The following is a 24049-nucleotide window of genomic DNA, read 5'->3' on the forward strand; positions in this document are numbered from 1 at the left end:
TCATGATTTTGTAGTATTGTGATTCTGGGAACACGTTAAATGTTTTGTATTGAAAACCCTTTTTGTAAAGATTTAATGGAATCAAGATGTGTTTGAAAAATTTTAAATTTGTTGTATTTTTCGGTTGTTACAAGTTGGTATCAGAGCCTTGGTTTGAGTGAATTGGAGGAACATTCGTGTGAGTCCAGTCTCAAATCGAGGAGAGTTTTCAAAAGAGTATTTAAAATTGGTTTTCAAAATGAGTAAGGGAGGACGCGGAGGTACGATCAGCCGGAGCCAGTAAGTAACCCCAAAATACCATGCATGTTATTTGTTTTTGAGCTTTGATAGAATAGCATGCTAGTGATAGGCTAGGGATCTTCAGGATTTCATGATATGTTGCCTGATTTGGGATGCCTGTAGCCTAGGGTTCCTTATGGGATATTTTCAGTGTTCCTCTAGTGTTGAGGGTTGAGCGTTGTTATGCATGTTTCTCTTGGGCGTTGTGGTAGTACTTCATACAAATATGGGTAGGTGTGGAAGGTAGTATGGGCCCGTACTACTGAAAGCATAGGACCCATACGCGTATCAGGGAAACCATGATCTCTAGGGTGGGTAAGAAAGAGTTGGATCCCAGGGTGTGGGATGAGTCTGAGATTTTGTGTGGTGTTTCTTTTCAGTATGGAGATTCCGAGGCATGTTGAGAGTGGATCCGGATCAGGACCAGGAGTAGGAGAGAGGGTTCCGGGCAGATCGGTGCCGCCCGAGGTTATCGGTCAGATGAGCATGAGCGAGTTGGGTGCGAGGATTCGTGAGGTCCTGCGTGAGGAGATTGCTGAGTTGTTCCGGGCTGAGTTGCCAGAGCTGTTTGGGTCGATTAAGACCGCCATGGTTGAGTATTTTGATGAGCGCTATGCAGCTCTCACTGAGGCGGCTGCCGCGGCGGCTACAGCGGCTGTAGCAACGGCAGGGGGAGGAGCTAGTCGGGGTTTTCAGTATCGGGACTTCGATAATACGAAGCTTCCCACATTCGATGGAGTTCAGGACCCGATTGTTGCTATGAGGTGGTTATCAGACGTGGAGGGGTGTTTCTTCAAGTGTTCATGCCCTGCTGATCAGAGGGTGAGGTGTGCTATGAACCTGTTGAGGCTCGGGGCGAAGGATTGGTGGAGATTGACCACGGGGTCATATTCAGATGCGCAGAGGGCTGCGGTTTCGTGGGATCAGTTCAGAGATATGTTCAGCACAAGCTATGTTCCGCAAGTTGAGAGGGAGAGAATGGCTCAGGAGTTCCTTGAGCTGAAGCAGGATTCGGAGTCGGTGACTGAGATCACCAGGATGTTCACTGAGAGGGTGATGTTTTGCCCAGAGTTCGCTTCAGAGCAGGCTTAGATGTCTCGATATCTGAGCATGCTCAAGAGGGACATCAGACAGTTTGTGTATGCACAGAGGTGCGAGACCTTGTTGGAGTTGCAGGAGGCCGTTAGGCGGCGTGAGTTAGAGATTGAGTTGCAGTTGCGTGAGCTGTGGCAGGCTCCGGTGCAGTCGCAGCCGGCGCCGAAACGGTCCAAGACCATTGATGTTAGAGTGGGGGATCTGAGCAGCCACACCTGTGGGAAGTGTGGGAGGGGTCACACCGGGGTTTGTAGGTCCGGTGGTGCATGCCTTAAGTGCGGAAAGGAGGGGCACTATGTGAGGGATTGTCGGCAGTCTGCGCCATTTTGTGATTTGAGGATTTGCTATCATTGTCATCAAGTTGGGCATTTGAGGGTCAACTGTCCACAGCTTGCTGCAGGACCGGTGCAGGCTCCAGTACCGTCCACTTTGAGGATCACAGGTGGAGGTCAGGGTGGAGCGGAGCCCCCAAGGGCTCAGGGTCGTGCTTATCAGCTTGCAGCAGAGGAGGTCAGGGCAGTGCCGGATGCAGCTGCGAGTACGTTTCTTTCTTGATATCTTGTTATCTTGTGATTATTGTGGTGTAATGTTTGTGAGCAGGTATTTTTTTTGGTTTTCGATGTGGTATTCGTCGTTTTGCGAATTGTGGTTTTGGTTATGGGTTTTTGTTTTGGGAATTCCGTTGGTTATCGTTCATGAGGGTTATTAGTGGAAACCCGGCATTGGGTTGCAAGCTGGGTAGCATCTGCTTTCTGAGGAGTGGTTGATGCAGATTGAGTTTCTTTCGAGCAGGTTGATCGGTGTTGATGTGAGATCTCGTTGAGGTTGTTTATGCTTGTGAGAAGTAGTCCGCGTGTAAGTGTTTTCTTTGTGCGAGAGTTGTTCTGGGAGGTCGGTGATGGCGACCGGTGGTTGTTAGTTAGTACCCAAGTGGGGGAGAATTGGAGAATTCTCCAGGAGATCGATGAGTAATTGAAAGTGCTTAGCTGTTGGGATTCAGCAAGTGTTCTGTCAGCCAAGAGTATAGGCTGATAGGAGTAAGTGTCGGGTATGCGGGGCGGAATACAGACCTAGGGCATTTAATTGAGGAGGGCTTGGGAGCAGGCCGGGATCGAGTATGTATGATGGAGTTAGAGTTCGGAACCCCTAGAGGGCTAGAACGGTATGCATGGAAGGATTCCGGGGGGATAGCCCGGAATGTTGAATGCTAGTTGAGCGGTTCGGATAGACTGAAGGCCGGTAGGCGTACCAGTCAGGCCGAAGGTTCGAAGAACGGTCCAGCCAAACTGAAGGCACTGAGAGCGGTCCAGATTGGCTGAAGGTTCTGAGAGTGGTCCAGATGGGCTGAAGGCCTGGAAAGGCGGTCCAGTCATGCTGAAGACTCTACAGGTATTGTTGGATCAGTTTGAGGTTATGGATTGTGTATGTTGTGGTGTGATTGCATTAGAAGGTCTAGCCCCGGGTAGTGATCTTGATTAGTGGGGATAGTGCAGGGGCTTGAGAGTCCCTGCGATGAGAGTAAGAGTATGTGTGTTGGATGGATAGCGGATACGCTAAAAAGGGTGGTGTAGCGTTGGGCGAGCACCGTGGCACTTGTTGGAGTGGCAATATAGCCAAGTGGATTCCTTGGAAAAGGAAGTGAGAGAGGTGCGTAACCCCATGAGGGAGTGCAAGTTCACGGAAGTGAAAGCGGCAGAGCAGAGTTATGATTAGAGTAATTCGAGTATGGTTTTTGAGCAGCGTGTTTGCGGCAGTGGATTAGAAGCTCATCCGGTTTGGGATGTCTGCTGAGGTTGCGGAGGAATTCCGCAGATGTAGAGCCAAGAGACTCGGAAGGGATGCAGGGAGAGAGTCTTGGGCACTCAGTGTGATTCTGATTAGGGTATTGGATATGTATTAGTGGTTCATCCTGGGGGATGTTAGAGAATATCATCAGTGTATCAGGTTTTCCCAACCTGAGGGTGCTAGAGAAAGTTCAGCACGTGTATGTGATGGCAAGAGGAGAACTCGTGGGAGTTGCTCTGAGATTGAGAATGGGTCTTTTCAGCGTCACGGAATGGATAGAGTGGGATTCGGATCGGGGATCCGATGGTTCATGACTTTCTAGCCCGTATGGGTCGATTGATTGTTGGGATTTGGGGCAGTGATGCGTCATGGGTAATTCTCGGTTGTTGAGTGTGATTATCAGACGGTACAGCTGGTGTCCGGCTCGAGACGGTGGTCAGGACACCGTAAGGAAAGAAAGAGTGTGTTGAGTTTCGATGGGTATGCCATGAGGGATTTGGCCCGGTTAAGGCCAGGTGGCGCGTAGTGGGAGTATCTTTGGGATTGTATTGCTGTAGGCTTCGAGGATGAAGCATAATTTAAGTGGGGGAGAATTGTAACATCCTGAAATATCAAGAGTAGAGTTGAAGGGCTATAAGAGTAAATTGGGAAAGAGTGACTCGGCGAGTCCATGGATGGACTCGGCGAGTAGAGTCGCGATTTGGTCGCGTGTTAAGTAGCCGACTCGGCGAGTCAATGAGGTGGACTCGGCGAGTAGGCACTGAGTGGAGAAAACCCTAATTCTCGGGGTTGAGCCCCATATAAAGAACATTATGTTTCCTCCCAGCCTCTTTATCACCCCCTTGAGTCACAGAGACCCTAAAATCATGGAGAAGCACCATTGTTGAGTGATTTGGAGCTTGGAGGAGCATTTGTTGAAGAAAGTTTGGGAGTTTGAAGGTGTGGAGCAAGGGACTTTGTTTGGATTCGAGTTTCCTTGCAGTAGGGGCGTTCTTTTGAGGTAATATCTCGTTCTTGGGTTGTTGTTATCTTGTTTCTTCATTTTGGGTTTTGAGGGAAGCTTATATTGGGTTATATTGGAGTCTAGACGTTAGATCTGAGGTTGCTACCTCAGATCTGGTATGGAGAAGAATCAGAGAGCATGAAAGTCCCTGTGTTGAGTGTTGGATGAAGCTATCATGTCCCAAACCATAGCCCTAATGTGCAGAATGCATAAATCTCTTTGGATTCACGTAAAGTTTTCCACTTTACGTGATGGATGAGTTGTAGGAGGCTAGATCTATGTTTTGGAGCATTTGCATGGCCTAGAATGCTTCTGAATGGATTCAGACCGGTAGTACTCGGCGAGTCACATGGGTGTACTCGACGAGTTACTTGAAGATGAGCTGGAACTCGACGAGTTGGAAGAACAACTCGGTGAGTTGGATGAAGATGACCTGGAACTCGGCGAGTTGTATGAACAACTCAGCGAGTAGGTTGAAGATAGCCTTAGACTCGGCGAGTCTGTTCTTGGACTCAGCGAGTCTTGTCGAAGAGTTCCAATATTTTTCTGGTTGAGTCGAGAATCGGCGAGTCAAGGGATGACTCGGTGAGTTATGGGCAAGTGGACTCTGAGTTGTTGGACTCGGCGAGTCTCGGGGTGACTCGGCGAGTTAGATCGCGGATTAAGGGAAGTTCTGAGTATGGGGACTCGGCGAGTCATCGGGTTGACTCGGCGAGTAGAGTCAGTCAGGGGTTGACTTTGACCTTGTCTTTGACCAAGGGTTGACCAGTGGTTTCCAGGGGCATTTTGGTAATTCTTGATTATTGTTTCGAGTTTAGTGCATTGGTGGTTGTCCAGTGGTGGAGATCATATCAGCGATCGGAGCAGCTTGGGTTATCTGTTCAGTCGGTAGTTTCGAGGTGAGTTATCCTCACTATATCAACAGGGTCTACGACACTAAGGCCGACCCTTATCGGATTGAGATCCGAGTAGTTGTTATGTTGTTACTGCTTTGATATGTTTGCATCCTGTGAGCCAGGATGGTATATGTTAGAGACCTGATTGAGATCGGTATCCTGAGAGATAGGGAGATGCTATGCTAGTGACCTGTTAGGTTGGTATCCTGGTTAGGAAAAGGGTATGCTATGTGATCTGTTGATCTGCTTGTTGACTGTGAATTGCTATATGATTGTATGTATATGTGCACATGGTTGTTTGGACTGGAGTTGGGTTGAGGCGGGTCCTGTTGTGTGCGGTAGGCCAAGATACCCAGCGCGGACCGGTTGTCCCGAAGGCCCAGGGAGCGGACCGGATAGGCTGTAGGCCCCGAAAGGGCGGACCAGACGTGCCGAAGGCTCGGCGAGTGGACCAGATAGACTAAAGGCCCAGTGCGGGCGAACCAGTCATATTGTAGACTCAGAGAGTGGACCAAGTGGATTGAAGGCCCGGGAGCGGGCGGACCAATCACATTGCAGACTCGATGTATGTGGATAGACTCAGAGGGTGGACCAAGTGGACTGTAGGCCGGTGCGGCGGACCAGTCACACAGTAGACCCGAAGTGCATGGCTGTTATGTGATCGGATATGTTATACCATGTTATGCGTGTATGGTATCTGCGGTTGGTATTTTGGGGGTATCTCACTAAGCTTTCGGGCTTACAGTTGTGGTTTCATGTTTTTCAGGTTCTTCAGGAGATCGTGGCAAGGCGAAGGCGTAATCGTACCGCTCCTCATGATTTTGTAGTATTGTGATTTTGGGAACATGTTAAATGTTTTGTATTGAAAACCCTTTTTGTAAAGATTTAATGGAATCGAGATGTTTTTGAAAAATTTAAAATTTGTTGTATTTTTCGGTTGTTACACGACGAGGGCATGCCGATAAGTGAGCCAAGGTGATAGCCAGAGGGTGAGCGATGATGGAGAATAGCAAATGGAAGATAAAGTGAGAAAGATTATCTATTATATTTTAAAAAAATCGAAAGATTATGTCATTAAATGTAATTTTGTTTGTAGTTCATGCTGGACAACTTACCTCATTTTCCTTCATAAATGACCTAGTTTGAGCTCAAGTCTTGTATTAGACATACAAGAACTATAAGCATTGGTTTTTATGATCCTAGGACTATTAGGAAGCCTCTTGGAAAAGATGGATTAGTAGCTTAATGGATTAAGAAGTTTTTGGATCCAAGTGGAACTCAGACGGATCTCACAACGTGAGGAGATGCATGTCATGTCGTGAGGGATGTAAGGATCAACTATTTTGTGCTATAGTGGCTTACGACTGAGCCATACAAGGTGATGTTGTGAGGATGGTTGACTGTTGACTTTCGTTGATCGTTGACCGTTGGATTTTTGACCAACTTTGACTTTAGGTCAAACTTGAGGATTTTAGGCTATTGATTGAGATTCTTCATGGCTTTGGTGATTAGCGGATTCGTGGACACTAGTAGTTCTTAAAAGGGATCACATTGAAGTGTTTCAAAATTCTTCGATTCCGGTGAGTTTTCCAAATTATACTTATGGGTTGAAGGCACCAATGTCGGCCCACTAGGTTATGTATCCTTGTATATCTGATGTTGTTATGTTGTAGTGATCTGCTATATCTATGTCCTGGTATATAGGATGTTGCTATGTGGTAGTGATCTATAGATCTTTGTGTTTATATGTTGACTGGTTATAAGATTATCTGTTTGTTGGATATATGTTATCTGTTATGTATATGTCGACATAGTATGGTTGGATTGAGGCAATGTTGCTTTGTACAGAAGCCAACAAACCCGAGAGCAAGCGAGACATAAGTTGTAGGCTGAAAAGGCAAGCCAGAGTTAAGTTGTGGGCTCAAGAGCAACTCAGGCATAAGTAGTAGGCCTGAAAGGCATGCCTGATGTATGATGTGGGCTTAAGAGTAAGCCATACATGAGCTGTGGGCCGGAAGCCAAGCCTGACTCATGTTGTGGACTCAGGGGTAATTCAGTCTATTAGTTGTGGACCCAGTATACATGTTGTTATTTGTTTGGGTGGTGGTAATTTGTGGGAAATCACTAAGCTTTGGCTTACACATGAAGTTTATAGTCTCAGGTACTTCTGATGATCATGGAAAGGCAAAGGCGTGATTGTACGCATCCTTCGATGATATCTTTTTGGAGATTTTATGATACACTGATCTTAGGGATATTTTTATTTGATACTGATTTTGATATGGGTTTTGTTTGAAAATAATGGTTTCTCTTAATTTCAAAATGAAACATTTTATCATGATTTTGGGGATGTTACACTTCAGTTCTTTACTTTACACGAGAAATTTTTCATTGGACTTTGGTTTAATTTTGAATTGGACGCCGATTATAAAAGATGACTTGGTGATACTATTTAATCTTTTCGATTCCCGACATTTACACAAGAACCCTAACCTAGATTTTTGATAATCTTCAAAATTCTCTCATATATCATCATTTCAACTGCTAATACCCAATCCCTTCAATACAACTGAAGACAAAGCCTTTATTCCTAATATGAAGAATCAATCCATCAATCTCTGGTTTAATCCGTCAATCGAAGCATACCTTGAGAGTTGAAGATGCTAGTTCAACGTTTGAATGATTCTATTCTTGCACATGATTTGATGGCTTCTTATGCCGTTTCGATGAAGTGGCTATCACTCGTTGGTTCTATGGATATCTGCAACAAGAAGAATGAAATTCTAACATTTCAGATGGAATCGAAAGGCAACAAAAGATTAAACAAGAAGCAGTTTGGCTAAATTCTACAATTTCCTTATGATGGCTCTTTTGAAGTTCATACACCAGAACAGGCACTTCAAATGTTTAACGAAATGGTCTATGTCACACCCCCAAACCGGAATGGCGGAAACGTTCGGGGGCAGAGGACGTCATGTACAGTATCGCAACAATTGTATAATCATAATCAAAGCAAACACAACCATTACATTGATAAATTGTAGTTTTTACATCTATTATATACATAGCTTGTATGACTTCAAAAGTATATAGAAAAAGTATAAAAGACGTGACTCTACCAAGCTCTGCCTTCTCAAAACCTGTGGGTATACCTGTCTACTGGTTCCCTAAGAATACAAGTGATTTTGAAAGTGTATCAACATTTAAGTTGGTGAGTTCATAAGTATATTTTTATGATGGAAACTTGTCCTTATTCTTTAAAAAGCGTTAATACCTTCTTCCAGAAAATCCAAATATTTTCCTTAGAAAATGAAATGTAGTCTTAAGCCTGAAGACCGATATGTATGTTTGTTACTGTACCCTGTAATAGTATATTGTAGTCTTATTAAAAATAAAACTATATCATGAATGTTTCTTAAATTTGTGTATTGTACTAGTGTACTCTGTACTAGAAAGCAGCTTATCGTAGTAGAGTTTGTACGAAAACCTTTTGTATGAGTACCTGGAATCCACCAACTAGTGTACTGTACTTTCATTATTTAAAATAAAACTTTTGAAGTAGTGTTAATCTCGTAAACAATGTTTAGTTGGTACTATTGTAATTTTCATATAACCATGCTAATATGACCTAGTGGCCTCTAAGACGTTCTTCGGGCGTCGGAAGACATTTGTCAACTCACGCCTGCCGGCCTAGCTATTGCAAGCAGCTCAGGTGCACGATTATCAGTCCCGTATAGAATGAAATAGTGTCTCACAACCCTGTATTAACTAGTTTACGTGTAGTGTAATATTGTTCATATGTACTTGAAAATGGATGCATTACCTAGTAGTAGAGTACTTGGAATGTAAAATAATTATACTTCAATAATTATTTTAGTAGAGTATCCTTGAAATAGTGAAATAGTACATATGATCCATAAACTATACCTATTATAGTTTGTATGTATGTTTTGTGTGTACTGAAATATTTATGAAAAATACCCCGTTTACTCAGCATGTTACAAAAGGGTTACAGCTTTATACTTACGTATATAGAACATATATAATTGTAATTAAAAGACAGTCGGACAAATGACTTTACCTTAAGCCCACAACCAAATAAGGAACAGGAGTTAACGCGAAAATACTAGTCCTAAGTCTGTTGAATCTCATTTATATATATATATATATATATATATATATATATATATATATATATATATACACACACACATACAATTATGTTTGAGTGAAACCATATTAGAAATAGTTGAAATAGTTCAAGTTAGTTCGTAATAGTTTAAAATTGCTTGAAAATAGGTTAATTCGTTTGAATGTTAACAGAAGACTTCTTGTGTTTTACTTGTACTCCCCCCCCCTCCCCCCCCCCCCCCCCCCCGCGGTTAAAAACATTGATAAATAGTGAAAATGTAAGGGTATGAACTCACATTGAATGCGTGTTCTTGATAAGATACAAAGTGGTAGCGGTGATCCTTGGATTTAGAACCTGTATGTATAGTCGTACGCTAATAATAACTATACACGATATCATATTTCAATTAATAAGATATTAATTTAAATAATAATTAATAAATTAAAGTGTTAGAGAACACTTAATAATATAAGAAATACTTACAAAAAAGGGTTAAGGAATTATTTGGAGATATCCTATGTGTTTTCGGTTTATCTCTCACCAAAATCCCTTGATTTCAGTCTAAAACATCAACCGAGAACCAAGTCCTCGATCTTAAAGGGTTCTCGGTCTAAGTGAGTTCTCGGTCCAGGTGGTTTTTGGTCTAACTTGAAGATTTGAAGATTGTTCTTGGTGTTCTTGGTGAAATTATATATATATATATATATATATATATATATATATATATATATATATATATATATATATAGAGAGAGAGAGAGAGAGAGAGAGCGAGCGAGAGAGAGAGAGAGAGAGAGATAGAGGGTTTTCGGTATAAGGGCATTTTTCGGTGGGGTTTGCGGTCTGAAAGTGAGGTTATCGGTCTGAAGAGTAGGACCCTTCACATGTTCTCTGTTCTAATTTGGCCTAAAATTGTATTTTGGTCTAAGTGTTTATAAATTCCAAAATAATAAAAAATACATATATAACAAAGAAATTTCCATTATTCAGCAAACTTTCTAATTAATTGGCTTTTGTTTTAACGGAAATGACTTGAAAATGATGGGTTGTTACATTATTCCCTTGTTAGAGGCAATTTCGCCCCGAAATTCTTTCTATTGAGAGTTCTCATGGACTAGGAAAAAGATGCAGGTACTTTTGCATCATCTGATCTTTTCGCTCCCAAGTGAATTCAGGTCCCCGCTTGGCATTCCAGTGAACCTTCACTATTGGTATGCGAATTTGTTTCGTTTGTTTGACTTCCCTATCCATGATATCTACTGGTTCTTCCACAAAGTTAAGACTCTCATTTATCTCTATTTCATCGAGTGGAATCACAAGAGTTTCATCGGATAGACACTTCATTAGATTTGACACATGGAAGACAGGGTGTACGTTATTAAGTTCTTGTGGTAGACAGAGTTTGTAAGCTACTGGGTCGATTCTAGCAAGAATATCAAATGACCTAATGTACCTTGGATTTAGCTTTCCACGCTTTCCAAAATGTATCATGCCCTTCCAGGGTGACACCTTCAATAGAACGCGATCACCCACCTGGAATTCTAAGGGTTTTCGTCTCTTGTCTGCGTAGCTCTTTTGTCTGTCTCTAGAGGATTTCATTCTTTCTCGGATTTGGACGATCTTTTCTGTGGTTTCTCCAATGATCTCCGGGACAGTGAGAGTGCTATTAGGAGTTTTCCCTCTAGCTATTTGCGTGTTGCCTACTTCAGCCCATCATAGAGGGGATCTGCACTTACGACCATAAAGGGCATCGAACGGGGCAACCTTGATGCTAGAGTGGTAGCTATTGTTGTAGGAGAACTCGAAAAGTAGGAAATGAGTCTCCCATGCTTTACTAAAGTCGATCACACTATCTTTGAGCATGTTTTCTAGGGTTTGAATAGTTGTCTTACTCTGCACATTGGTTTGTGGATGATAGGTTGTACTCATGTCTAGCCTAGTTCCCAGAGATTTCTGTAGCGACTGCCAAAATTTTGAGGTGAATCTACTGTCTCTATCAGAGAAAATAGAAATTGGCACACCATGCACTTGTACAATCTCTTTGATGTAAGTTCTGGCCAATTTCTCCATCTTGTCAGTTTCTTTTATTGGTAGGAAGTGGGCGGACTTGGTCAATCTGTCGACGATCTCCCAAATGGTGTCATGACCACCCGAGGTCTTGGGAAACTTGGTTATTAAATCCATTGTAATCCGCTCCCACTTCCACTCAGGTATCTCTGGTTGTTGTAATAAACCTAAGGGCTTCTGGTACTCGACCTTAACTTTGGCGCAAATTAGATACCTAACCACATAGGTAGCAATTTCCGCTTTTATGTTCGGCCACAAATAGAGTTTCTTGAGATCCAGATACATCTTATCTAAACCTGGATGAACAGAGTATTGAGTTTTGTGGGCTTCGTTCATGACAAATTCTCTGTAGCCACCAAACTTCAGCGTCCAAATCCGGTTCATGAGATAACGAACTCTGTCATCCTTGATTTTATGTTTTTCTCCATTCTTCTTAAGGCTTCATATGCCACATTTTCAGGCTTTAAGGCTTCTAACTGGGCCTCATTGATCTGTGTGGATAGATGAGAATGGATTGTCATGGTTAATGCTTTCACTCTATGACCTGAGTACTCATTTTGACTAAGGGCATCTGCTACTAAATTGGCTATTCCGGGATGATAGCGAATTTCACATTCGTAATCATTGAGTAGTTCTACCCATCATCGCTGTCTCATGTTAAATTCTTTCTGATCAAAGATGTGTTGGAGACTTTTATGGTCGGTGAAGATGGTGCACTTGGTATTGTAAATGTAGTGGCTCCATATTTTTAGTGCAAAGACTACTTCTCCCAACTCAAGATCATGAGTGTTCCTTTAGCTGTGTCAAGGCATAGACAATAACCTTTCCTCGCTGCATAAGCACACAACCTAGCGCCTGATTAGATGCATCGTAGTATACTACGAAGTCTTCTATTCCTTCAGGAAGGGACAAGATAGGTGCACTGCACGGGGCCTGCTTCAGTGTTTGGAATGTCGCGTCTTCTTTCTCTCCCCAGCTAAATGTCACACGCTTATGAGTCAGGTCAGTAAGTGGTTTAGCGATTGTGGAGAAATGCTATATGAACCTGCGGTAATAGCCAGCAAGTCCTAAAAATTGGCGGATCTCAGTTGGCGTTCAGGGTGCTAACTAGTTCTCGATTGCCGTTATTTTGGATGGGTCCATATGTATTCCTTCTTCGTTGACCATGTGACCAAGGAAATTTACTTTCCTAATCAAAAAATCGCACTTTGAGAATTTTGCATAATGCTTTTCCGCCCTTATAGTTTCTAAGACTTGTCTCAGGTACTGGTGTGACATCCCCAAAATCTCGGCCAGAAAAGACCGATTTTCATTTATGCTTTTAAATATTTTCAGAGTAAATCCTTTTGATTTGAAAGAGTTGCGAAATTTGTTCCCAAAAACAAAACATGATAAAACAATGTTTACCGAAGCATTTCATAAAAGAAATGTATTTTCATTATAATCAAAACTCGGGGTGTCATGTTCCGATACAGACCAATAAGCATAAACGAATACATTACAAGTCATATAACAAATATAAACATATGCAGACTTGTAAACAAAACAACTTGATGGTTCATCCATCTCATGCCCTTCCGCCACTTCCTGTAATACAATTTAAAACTGAGTGGGTCAGGCTTGGGAGCCTGGTGAGCATATAGGGTTTTCAACCCACAATAAATATCATATTTAATTTTCACCAACCAACAATAAACCAATTACCCATTCCCGTTATTCTCACTTTAATGTCCCTAAAACAACTAACATAAGGGACCTAGTCTAAGAATATTTCATCGGGACGACAACACATGCTTCGGGGGTACCTCAGCAATATAAGTCAAATAAGGCAACCATGAGGGGGATGGAGTACAGCGAATGAACACCCAAGTTCATTAACACCTACAGGTGGTGAACCTGGTAATGTTTCCACAAGACTGTCTAGAATAGCCAGTGGTCGTCATCTAAACTCCGCTAGATGACTCAATCAAACAACAACGAGGCCTCTCATCTATTTATTACACACCAACTGTCTACCCATGTTCTACCCAACATATTAGTAGATAAAAATATACATTTGTATACATAGTTTAAAAACCTGTATAGCATGCTTTAATCGACACATATATCACATACCAGATGAGGCACACACACACATAACACATATCTCATAGAGAAATAATCAGATCTATAAAATAGAAGAGAGTGAATACACATTCACACATAACACAACCAAATATATACACATAGCACGTATTTTATATAAAATACTTCGTATTATTGTATTAGAAGAAAATAACTACACACTCACTTGATCAGAAGATGATCGGACAGCACTACGACTTATAGAAGTAGTAATCCTCAGCAGATCTGGAAGATCTCCTCGAAAATCGAACTTCTCGCGGGCAGAGCTTACTCGGGAACCGCACTTCTCGGGATCTTCGATATCTCGGGACTTGCCTCGGGGCTAGAGTATGATACCGGGGCTTCGGGGTATTTCTGGCACGCAAAACGATGCAAAACGGGAGAGAGAAGAGAAGAAATGAACAAAACTCTCGGCTGCCTTCGGATCCCTTTTATAGAGGCTGGAGCCTCGGAGTACGCGGGGCGAACTGCTCCGAAGTCGTAAGCGCATGCGTCATCCGAAGTGTCGACACTATTCTGAGTACGCGGTAGCGTACCCTCGTATGCAGGGCGTACTACGGATCACACCGGTGACTCGTCTTCGGATAATACCTCCGAATTTATAATTAAATTTAAATACAAAATGATTAATAAACTTCGGAAACTCATAACTTCTTCATACGAACTCCGTTTTCGACGTTCTTTATATCCACGGAAAGGTGAGACCACGCTCTACGACTTTCGTTTAGACTCCGTCGGCTAATTTTGAATTTATTTTTATTAATTATTTTTAATAGGCCGGGACAGAAACTTTCGTTATAAATTCATAACTTCTTCGTTTGACGTCCGTTATCGCCTAACTTTTTATCGCTTTGATACCAACAATGAGATCTTCGATTCTCATTTAGATTGCTTTGGCTAAAACCGCTCGATCTCAAATCAAGTATTTCAGGCTGCATACCGCTAAGCCGGAACTTCGATAAATCATAACTTCCTCATACGAAGTCAGATTTGGGCGTTCTATATATATTCGGAAACCTCGTTTCAACTACTACAACATAGATCAAAGATATTAAGTTTATTTTACACTTAAATTTTGACGCTTATTTTTATTCTTAATTAATCAAACCACATAATTAAGCAATTAAGCACAAAACACATAATACTCAAATAATACAATCTTATTATTTCAAAATGGGTTACAAAGGTTAACCTAGACCATTACATTGCTAAAAGTGGCAAGCCCCGAAACACAGGCGTTACAATTCTCTCCACCTTAGAATGATTCCATCCCCGGAATCACACATCGACAAACAAATGCGGATAGCGACTCAACATGTCACTCTCCGTCTCCCAGGTGAGATTCGGCCCATTCGTGTGTTTCCATCGGGCAAGCACTAACCCAACCATTTTGCGTCGCAACTTCTTAGTCTTTCGGTCAACAATTGCCTCTGGTTCTTCAATCAACCTTTTGTTTTCATCAATTCTCAATTCAGAAATTGGAATTATATCAGGAACTTCTCCCGTGAACTTCCTCAAATAACACACATGAAAAGTGTTGTGAATTCCATTCAGTTCTTCGGGTAATTCGAGCTTGTAAGCTTGGTTCCCAATCCTCTGAAGGACTTTAAACGGTCCAATAAACCTTGGACTCAACTTTCCCCTTTTACCAAATCTTATAAGTCCCTTCCACGGTGAGACTTTAAGCAAAACCGAATCTCCAACCTCAAAAGTCATCGGTCTTCGCTTCTTGTCAGCATAGCTCTTTTGACGATCTTGAGTTGCTAACATTCTTTCCCTAATTATTTTCAACTTTTCAGCAGTTTGATGAACCATCTCCGGTCCCATAAACTGCTTTTCCCCAGCCTCAAGCGAACAAGACGGCGTACGACACTTCTGTCCATACAAAGCATGATAAGGTGCCATCTTAATGCTCGAGTGAAAACTATTATTATAGGAAAATTCTACCAGCGGTAAATGTTCATCCCAATTACCTAGGAATTCCAAGGTACATGCTCTCAGCATATCTTCAAGTGTTTGTATTGTTCTTTCACTCTGACCATCAGTCTGCGGATGGTAAGTTGTGCTTAAACATAACTTGGTACCCATTTCCTCTTGTAGACTTTTCCAAAACCTTGAGGTGAAACGGCTATCACAATCCGATACAATCGTTAACGGAACACCGTGAAGCCTCACAATCTCCTTCACGTAAGAATTTGCACGCTTTTCCATAGACCATTTCTCCCTGGCCGCTATGAAATGCGCACTCTTAGTGAATCGATCAATGACCACCCAAATCATGTGGTGACCATTCTTTGTTCTGGGCAGTTTAGTGACAAAATCCATAGCAATGTCTTCCCACTTACCCTTAGGCACAGGCAATGATTCTAAACTCCCGTAAGGTTTCTGATGTTGTGTCTTGACTCTCGCACAAGTCACACACTCGGCCACATACTTTGCCACATCAAGCTTCATCGTCGGCCACCAGTAGTAGGGTTTCAAGTCCCTATACATTTTAGTGCTACCCGGATGAATTGAGTACATGGTTTTGTGAGCTTCTTCCATCAGAAGATCCCTAATTCCTCCTGACTTAGGTACCCAAATACGATCTTGGAATACCTTCAGTCCATGACCGTTAGTACCAAACACCAACGTTTTACCCAAACGTTCCTCCTTTCGGTCATTTTTCTCAGAAGCTTCCTCTTGAGCTTTCTTTATACTTTTCACAATGGTCGAGACAACTTCAATTCTCAACGCTCTTGGCCTCTTCCTTTCAAGATTGACCTTCCGACTGAGAGCATCAGCAACAACATTAGCTTTACCGGGGTGGTAAAGTATCTCGCAGTCGTAGTCTTTAAGTAATTCTAGCCAGCGTCGTTGCCTCATATTCAATTCTTTCCGATTAAAGAGGTATTGGAGACTCTTATGATCAGTGAAAAGTTTGCACTTCGTGCCATATAGGTAATGCCTCCATATTTTCAGAGCGAAAACTACCGCTGCCAACTCCAAATCATGAGTCGGGTAATTCTTTTCATGCTCTTTCAGTTGGCGAGACGCATATGCTATCACCTTTTCTCTTTGGGTCAAAACACAACCCAATCCAACACCAGACGCATCGCTATTAACAGCGAAGTCTTCAACTCCATCGGGTAGAGAAAGTATCGGTGCCTCGCATAGCTTCTTCTTTAGCTTCTCGAATGCTTCTTTATGCTTATCACTCCAAGCATAAGTAGCTCCTTTGTGGGTCAAAGCTGTCAATGGAGTAGCAATCGAAGAAAAGCCTTGGATAAACCTTCGGTAATATCCGGCTAATCCTAAAAAGCTTCGAATCTCCGTGGGACTTTTCGGTTGTTCCCACTTCGTCACAGCTTCGATCTTCGTTGGATCAACCATTATCCCTTCTTGGTTGACCACGTGACCCAAGAATTGGACCTCACGAATCCAAAAATCACATTTGGAGAACTTCGCATAAAGCTTCTCCTTCTTCAAAACTTCTAACACTTCTCGCAAGTGCCTGCCATGCTCCTCCTGGCTTTTCGAGTAAATCAGAATGTTGTCTATGAACACTATCACAGATTTATCAAGGAACGGGTTACAAACTCTATTCATCAAATCCATGAACGCTGCTGGAGCATTGGTTAGTCCAAACGACATAACCTAGAACTCGTAGTGGCCATATCTAGTTCTGAATGCAGTCTTCTCGATATCTTGCTCTCTTACTTTCAGCTGATGATATCCTGACCTAAGATCGATCTTCGAGAAATAGCTCAAACCTTGCAATTGATCAAACAGGTCATCAATCCTCGGCAACGGATATCTATTCTTTATTGTTGCCTTGTTCAGCTCTCTGTAATCGATGCACATTCTCATACTTCCATCTTTCTTCTTTACAAATAACACCGGAGCTCCCCAGGGCGATGAACTAGGTCTAATGAAAGCTTTGTCCAATAACTCCTGAAGTTGCATCATTAACTCCTTCATCTCCGTCGGTGCTAATCGGTAAGGTGCTTTTGCTATTGGCGTGGTTCCTGGTAACAAGTCTATTCTGAACTCCACTTGTCTATCAGGTGGTAATCCAGGAAGATCCACGGGGAACACTTCTGGAAAATCACACACCACTGGAATGCTTTGCATCACCTTCTTTTCCTTCTTAGCATCAATCACAAATGCTAAATATGATGTACATCCCTTGGTCAAACACTTTCTGGCTTTCATTAGAGAAATGATCCCAGAATTCACTCGCCGTTTGTCCCCATACACCATAAACGAATCTTTTCCAGGCGGGTTTACTTTAACTATCTTTTTCTTGCATAAAATTTCGGCATCATTGGCGCTAAGCCAATCCATTCCCAAGACGATGTCGAAACCATTAAGTTCGATAGGCAATAATGCCTCATGAAACTTATTCCCATTAAGGTCGATCAAGACGTTTTTCATACGATGGATAACAGGTACAAACTTGGCACTAGCTACTTCGACTAATAAAGTATTATCTAGTCTATCAATAGGCAAAGCTAGCTTTCTACCAAACTCATGCGAAATAAAGGAGTAGTTGGCTCCAGAATCAAACAATATATGAGCAGGTAATTCGTTTACGAGAAAGGTACCTGAAGCGACATCAGCTTCATCTTTCGCAGCCTCAAGTGTCATCTGGAAGGCTCTCGCCTTCGGCTTTGGTGGAATGTTGGGCTTTGCTGCCTCCTTCTTCTTCGGACAGTCCTTCAAAATATGCCCCTCTTCATTACACCCAAAACACATCCTTTTGTTGTTCGGACATTCATTGGCAAAATGTCCAACCTTTCCACACTTGTAGCAGGTCACATCCTCGCTACATTTCCCAAAGTGCTTTTTCTTACACTTATCACACCACTTCGCCTCGCCTCCTTTTCCCCCAAACTTTTTCGAATCAGATTTCGAAAATTTTCCTTTGTTACCGGAACCAGATGTTCCTTCAAACTTTCTTTTCTCACCAACATCAACCTTGTCAGTGGTTCTCCCCTTGATCATGTTCTCAACAGACTTGGCAGCCCAGATAGCTGCCTCTAGAGTAAGTGCCTGACGTACTGGCACCTCGTACTCCCATGGAAGTCCCTTCGCATACCGATCCACCTTTGTCAGCTCGTCTGGAACGATACGCAAGGCAAACTCCATCTTATCGGTGAATTTATTGGTGTACTCATCAACTGACATGCTACCCTTCGTCAATGTCAAAAACTTATTCTCCAACTCCAACAAATTTTGAGCCGAGCAGAACTTGCGCTTAAACTGCACCAAGAACTCTGCCCATGACAATTGCAGTGGCTCATTAGGGCTCAAAGTCTTCCCTAGAGTGTTCCACCAACGAACGGCTCCACCTTGGAACTGACGCACTGCATAGATAGTTTGCAACTTACCTCTGCAGCCACACGTCATGAAGGCTAGCTCCATTTCGGAGATCCAATCCATAACCCCAATCAGATCCTCCTTTCCATTGAAGGTCGATGGTTTGCAAGTCAAAAAGTCCTTGTACTTGCATCCCATTCCATCATTCCTTCCATCACGGTTGTCTTACCTAACTATCGGTGGGTTGGCTTGACCAACAGATCCACTGAAGTTTCCACCTTCCGAGTGCCCTTCATTTAATTCAGGCTCTTCCACACGAATCGACAGTTCTTCACGATTTTGTTGAAGCAACCGTCTAGTTTCATCCATCTGACGATCCAACATCGTCTGAATCATCAATTACACACCAGCCATGGTTATTGGCTCAGGTGCTGCTGCTACGACAGGTATTGGCTCAATCACTGGTGGTTGATTCCTGTTTTCGTCAGCATTTCCAACTCCACTTCTTGTTCTCACCATTTTGATCTACACCGAATAAGGTGAAATTAGATCCTCAATCATGATAGATATTCAAATCATCCTTATCACTCCGAAACGTTTACATGCTAGTTCTAATATCGTAGACGTACGCTTAGAATCCTACACACATAAGGTTTTTTTTTAGATCCGGTCGGCAACAGACCATAGATCCGAACAAATAATATCATATATGACAACATATAACATTTAGCACATAAAGCATTTTAGGTAACTTTCCTAAAATAAACTAGTGCTTGTGTCTAAATCACAACAGACACACATCTCAAAATTTCACTTAGCATTCTAAGTTTAAGTCTAGAAATCCTACAAATTCCTAGTTCGCTTAAACTAATGCTCTGATACCAACTGTGACATCCCCAAAATCTCAGCCAGAAAAGACCGATTTTCATTTATGCTTTTAAATATTTTCAGAGTAAATCCTTTTGATTTGAAAGAGTTGCGGAATTTGTTCCCAAAAACAAAACATGATAAAACAATGTTTACCGAAGCATTTCATAAAAGAAATGTATTTTCATTATAATCAAAACTTGGGGTGTCATGTTCCGATACAGACCAATAAGCATAAATGAATACATTACAAGTCATATAACAAATATAAACATATGCAGACTTGTAAACAAAACAACTTGATGGTTCATCCATCTCATGCCCTTCCGCCACTTCCTGTAATACAATTTAAAACTGAGTGGGTCAGGCTTGGGAGCCTGGTGAGCATATAGGGTTTTCAACCCACAATAAATATCATATTTAATTTTCACCAACCAACAATAAACCAATTACCCATTCCCGTTATTCTCACTTTAATGTCCCTAAAACAACTAACATAAGGGACCTAGTCTAAGAATATTTCATCGGGACGACAACACATGCTTCGGGGGTACCTCAGCAATATAAGTCAAATAAGGCAACCATGAGGGGGATGGAGTACAGCGAATGAACACCCAAGTTCATTAACACCTACAGGTGGTGAACCTGGTAATGTTTCCACAAGACTGTCTAGAATAGCCAGTGGTCGTCATCTAAACTCCGCTAGATGACTCAATCAAACAACAACGAGGCCTCTCATCTGTTTATTACACACCAACTGTCTACCCATGTTCTACCCAACATATTAGTAGATAAAAATATACATTTGTATACATAGTTTAAAAACCTGTATAGCATGCTTTAATCGACACATATATCACATACCAGATGAGGCACACACACACATAACACATATCTCATAGAGAAATAATCAGATCTATAAGATAGAAGAGAGTGAATACACATTCACACATAACACAACCAAATATATACACATAGCACGTATTTTATATAAAATACTTCGTATTATTGTATTAGAAGAAAATAACTACACACTCACTTGATCAGAAGATGATCGGACAGCACTACGACTTATAGAAGTAGTAATCCTCAGCAGATCTGGAAGATCTCCTCGAAAATCGAACTTCTCGCGGGCAGAGCTTTGACTCGGGAACCGCACTTCTCGGGATCTTCGGGATCTCGGGACTTGCCTCGGGGCTAGAGTATGATACCGGGGCTTCGAGGTATTTCTGGCACGCAAAACGATGCAAAACGGGAGAGAGAAGAGAAGAAATGAACAAAACTCTCGGCTGCCTTCGGATCCCTTTTATAGAGGCTGGAGCCTCGGAGTACGCGGGGCGTACTGCTCCGAAGTCGTAAGCGCATGCGTCATCCGAAGTGTCGACACTATTCTGAGTACGCGGTAGCGTACCCTCGTACGCAGGGCGTACTCCGGATCACACCGGTGACTCGTCTTCGGATAATACCTCCGAATTTATAATTAAATTTAAATACAAAATGATTAATAAACTTCGGAAATTCATAACTTCTTCATACGAACTCCGTTTTCGACGTTCTTTATATCCACGGAAAGGTGAGACCACGCTCTACGACTTTCGTTTAGACTCCGTCGGCTAATTTTGAATTTATTTTTATTAATTATTTTTAATAGGCCGGGACAGAAACTTTCGTTATAAATTCATAACTTCTTCGTTTGACGTCCGTTCTCGCCTAACTTTTTATCGCTTTGATACCAACAATGAGATCTTCGATTCTCATTTAGATTGCTTTGGCTAAAACCGCTCGATCTCAAATCAAGTATTTCAGGCTGCATACCGCTAAGCCGGAACTTCGATAAATCATAACTTCCTCATACGAAGTCAGATTTGGGCGTTCTATATATATTCGGAAACCTCGTTTCAACTACTACAACATAGATCAAAGATATTAAGTTTATTTTACACTTAAATTTTGACGCTTATTTTTATTCTTAATTAATCAAACCACATAATTAAGCAATTAAGCACAAAACACATAATACTCAAATAATACAATCTTATTATTTCAAAATGGGTTATAAAGGTTAACCTAGACCATTACATTGCTAAAAGTGGCAAGCCCGGAAACACAGGCGTTACAGCTGGCTATGTTCTTCCTTACTCCGCTAGTATATGAGTATATCATCTGTGAATAATATCACAATTTTTTCTAGGAAGGGACGGCATACTTGATTCATTAAATCCATGAATATTGTGGGCACATTGTTTAGACCAAAGGGCATCACTACAAATTCATAGTAACGATAACGAGCTCAAATTTCCGTTTCGGGAACAACATTCTCATGGACTCGTAATTGGTGATTCCTAGATCTTAGGTCAATATTTGAAAAGTAGTTGGCTCCTTGGAGTTGATCATAGAGGTCGTCTATTTGCAGAAGAGGGTATCGGTTCTTAATGGTAAGCTTGTTTAGTTCGCGATGATCTATGCACATTCGCAAAGATCCATCCTTCTTCTTAACGAGCGAGACCAGTGCTCCCCAAGGTGAGAAGCTCAGTCGAATGAATCCCTTAATGAGCAGTTTGTTTAATTGGCTAGATAATTCCTGCATCTCTGCCGGTGCTAGACGATACGAGGATTTAGCTACGTGGGTAGCTCCAGGAATCAAATCGATTCGGAACTCGACTTGGCGTTCAGGAGGAACTCCTGGGAGATCTTTGGGGAAGATGTTAGGAAAATTACAGACTTCGGGAATGCTCTCAAGGTCTTTTACTTCTTGTTTTTTGTTGACCACATGAGCTAAGAACGTGTGACACTCTTTACGCAGGTATTTTTGGGCTTTGATGCAAGAGATGACGCGAAGGTTCGTACTGGGTTTGTCGCCGTAAATAACGAGGGTTTCGCCACTTGGCAGATTCAGGCGAATGGATTTTTCGTAGCGAAGAATATCAACATGGTGGGGAATTAACCAATCCATGCCGAGTAAAATGTTAAAGCTTTTTATGGAGACTGGTATAAGGTCGATTGGGAAGAATGGTTGTTTAGAGTAAATGTCCAGCCTATGAATATGTCGTTAGTGCTCTCTTTCTTCCTGTTAGCCATCCTGATAGTGAATGTTTCATTTAGTGCTTGTGGTTTTTGTTTGAGTAGGTGGTTAAATTTATGGTTGACAAAACTCCTCTCCGCACCACTATTAGAGTATGCATGCATAAGAATTATCGAGAAGGAACGTACCCGTGACTACTGTGGGATCTGCTATTGCCTCCTTCTAACCCATTGCTAGCTCTCTTCCTGCACTGCTAGCATTCCTTATTTTCGGGAAATCCCTCTTGTAGTGCCTTGTTTCACCACACCCATAGAAAGCTTGGCTGACTCCTCTGCTGGGGGCCTAGTTGGTTAGTTGAGCTGGTGCCTTACAGAAATGGGATGTGTGCCCCTTCCTATTGCAATTAGTGCATTCCAACTCCCGACAAGGTCCATGATGATGGAAATTGCATTTGTTTCACCTCGGGAGGTTCCCAGCGTATCGACTGGGAGGTGCTTGAGTAGTAGAAGCAGCAGTAGGAACAGTAGCAGCGTGAACTGCCTTAGTTTGCTGTTTTTTTAAGGGCTCTTGAGATGACTACCCCTTTCTTTTGTTCCAAAATTTCTTCTTGCTACCACTTTCTTTGGGTTGCTCGGAGGCAGCTGTCATGAATCCTTGACGAATCTCATGATCTATGAGGGTTTATGCCAGACGCTTAGCATTGTCGAAAGTAAGTGGATTGGAAGCTATTTCGTTCCCTTGGATCTGGGGAGAGAGTCCCCAGATGTATCTTTCTACTTTCTTGGTTTTCGGGGTGACCATCCCGGAGCATAGAGTAGTAGGTCACTAAATCTGGAAGTGTATGATGCAATATTGGAGTCCTTCATCGTCAGACCCCAGAGCTCTTGCTCTAACTTTTGCACCTTGCCCATCGGGCAGTATTCTACTAACATTAGTTCCTTTAAGTCGACCCAGCTCATAGCATTGGCTATTGGGAGAGTCAATGACTTGACTTGGCTGTTCCACCCGGAAAGAGCTCTGTCTATGAAAGTGCATGCTGCAAATTTCACTTTGCTAGTTTTAGGACACGCGCAGATTTCAAATATTGATTCGGTCTTCTTGCACCAGCGTGTTAAAGCAATGAAACCTCCAATTCCATTAAAGGATTTGGGTTTAGCGTTCATGAAGTCTTTGTATGAACATTCCTTTCGGTGCCCATGACTATCTCCGTGGTTAGAAGGGTTGGCACCACTGCCCTCCCCACCAGTGCCACTTGCGTTGATCTGTATCATGGCGGCTGCCACGACGGCGGTTACTGCTGCTTGGAAAACAGTAGAATCATATTGTAGAGGTGGTGGATTATTCGGAGGGTTGTTTTTCTTCCTTTTAGACTTCTTTGGAGGCATCTTTCTCTATCATGATTAAAGGGGGAGTGATGATAAGTCCTCTATAGAAGTTATTGTTGGATCAGGTGTCTTAGTCCATAACTATTTCTGGTA

This window comes from Lactuca serriola, chromosome 6 (assembly GCF_051521515.1).
Source record: "Lactuca serriola cultivar US96UC23 chromosome 6, Lser_US96UC23_V15, whole genome shotgun sequence".
NCBI classification, from domain to species: Eukaryota; Viridiplantae; Streptophyta; class Magnoliopsida; order Asterales; family Asteraceae; genus Lactuca; species Lactuca serriola.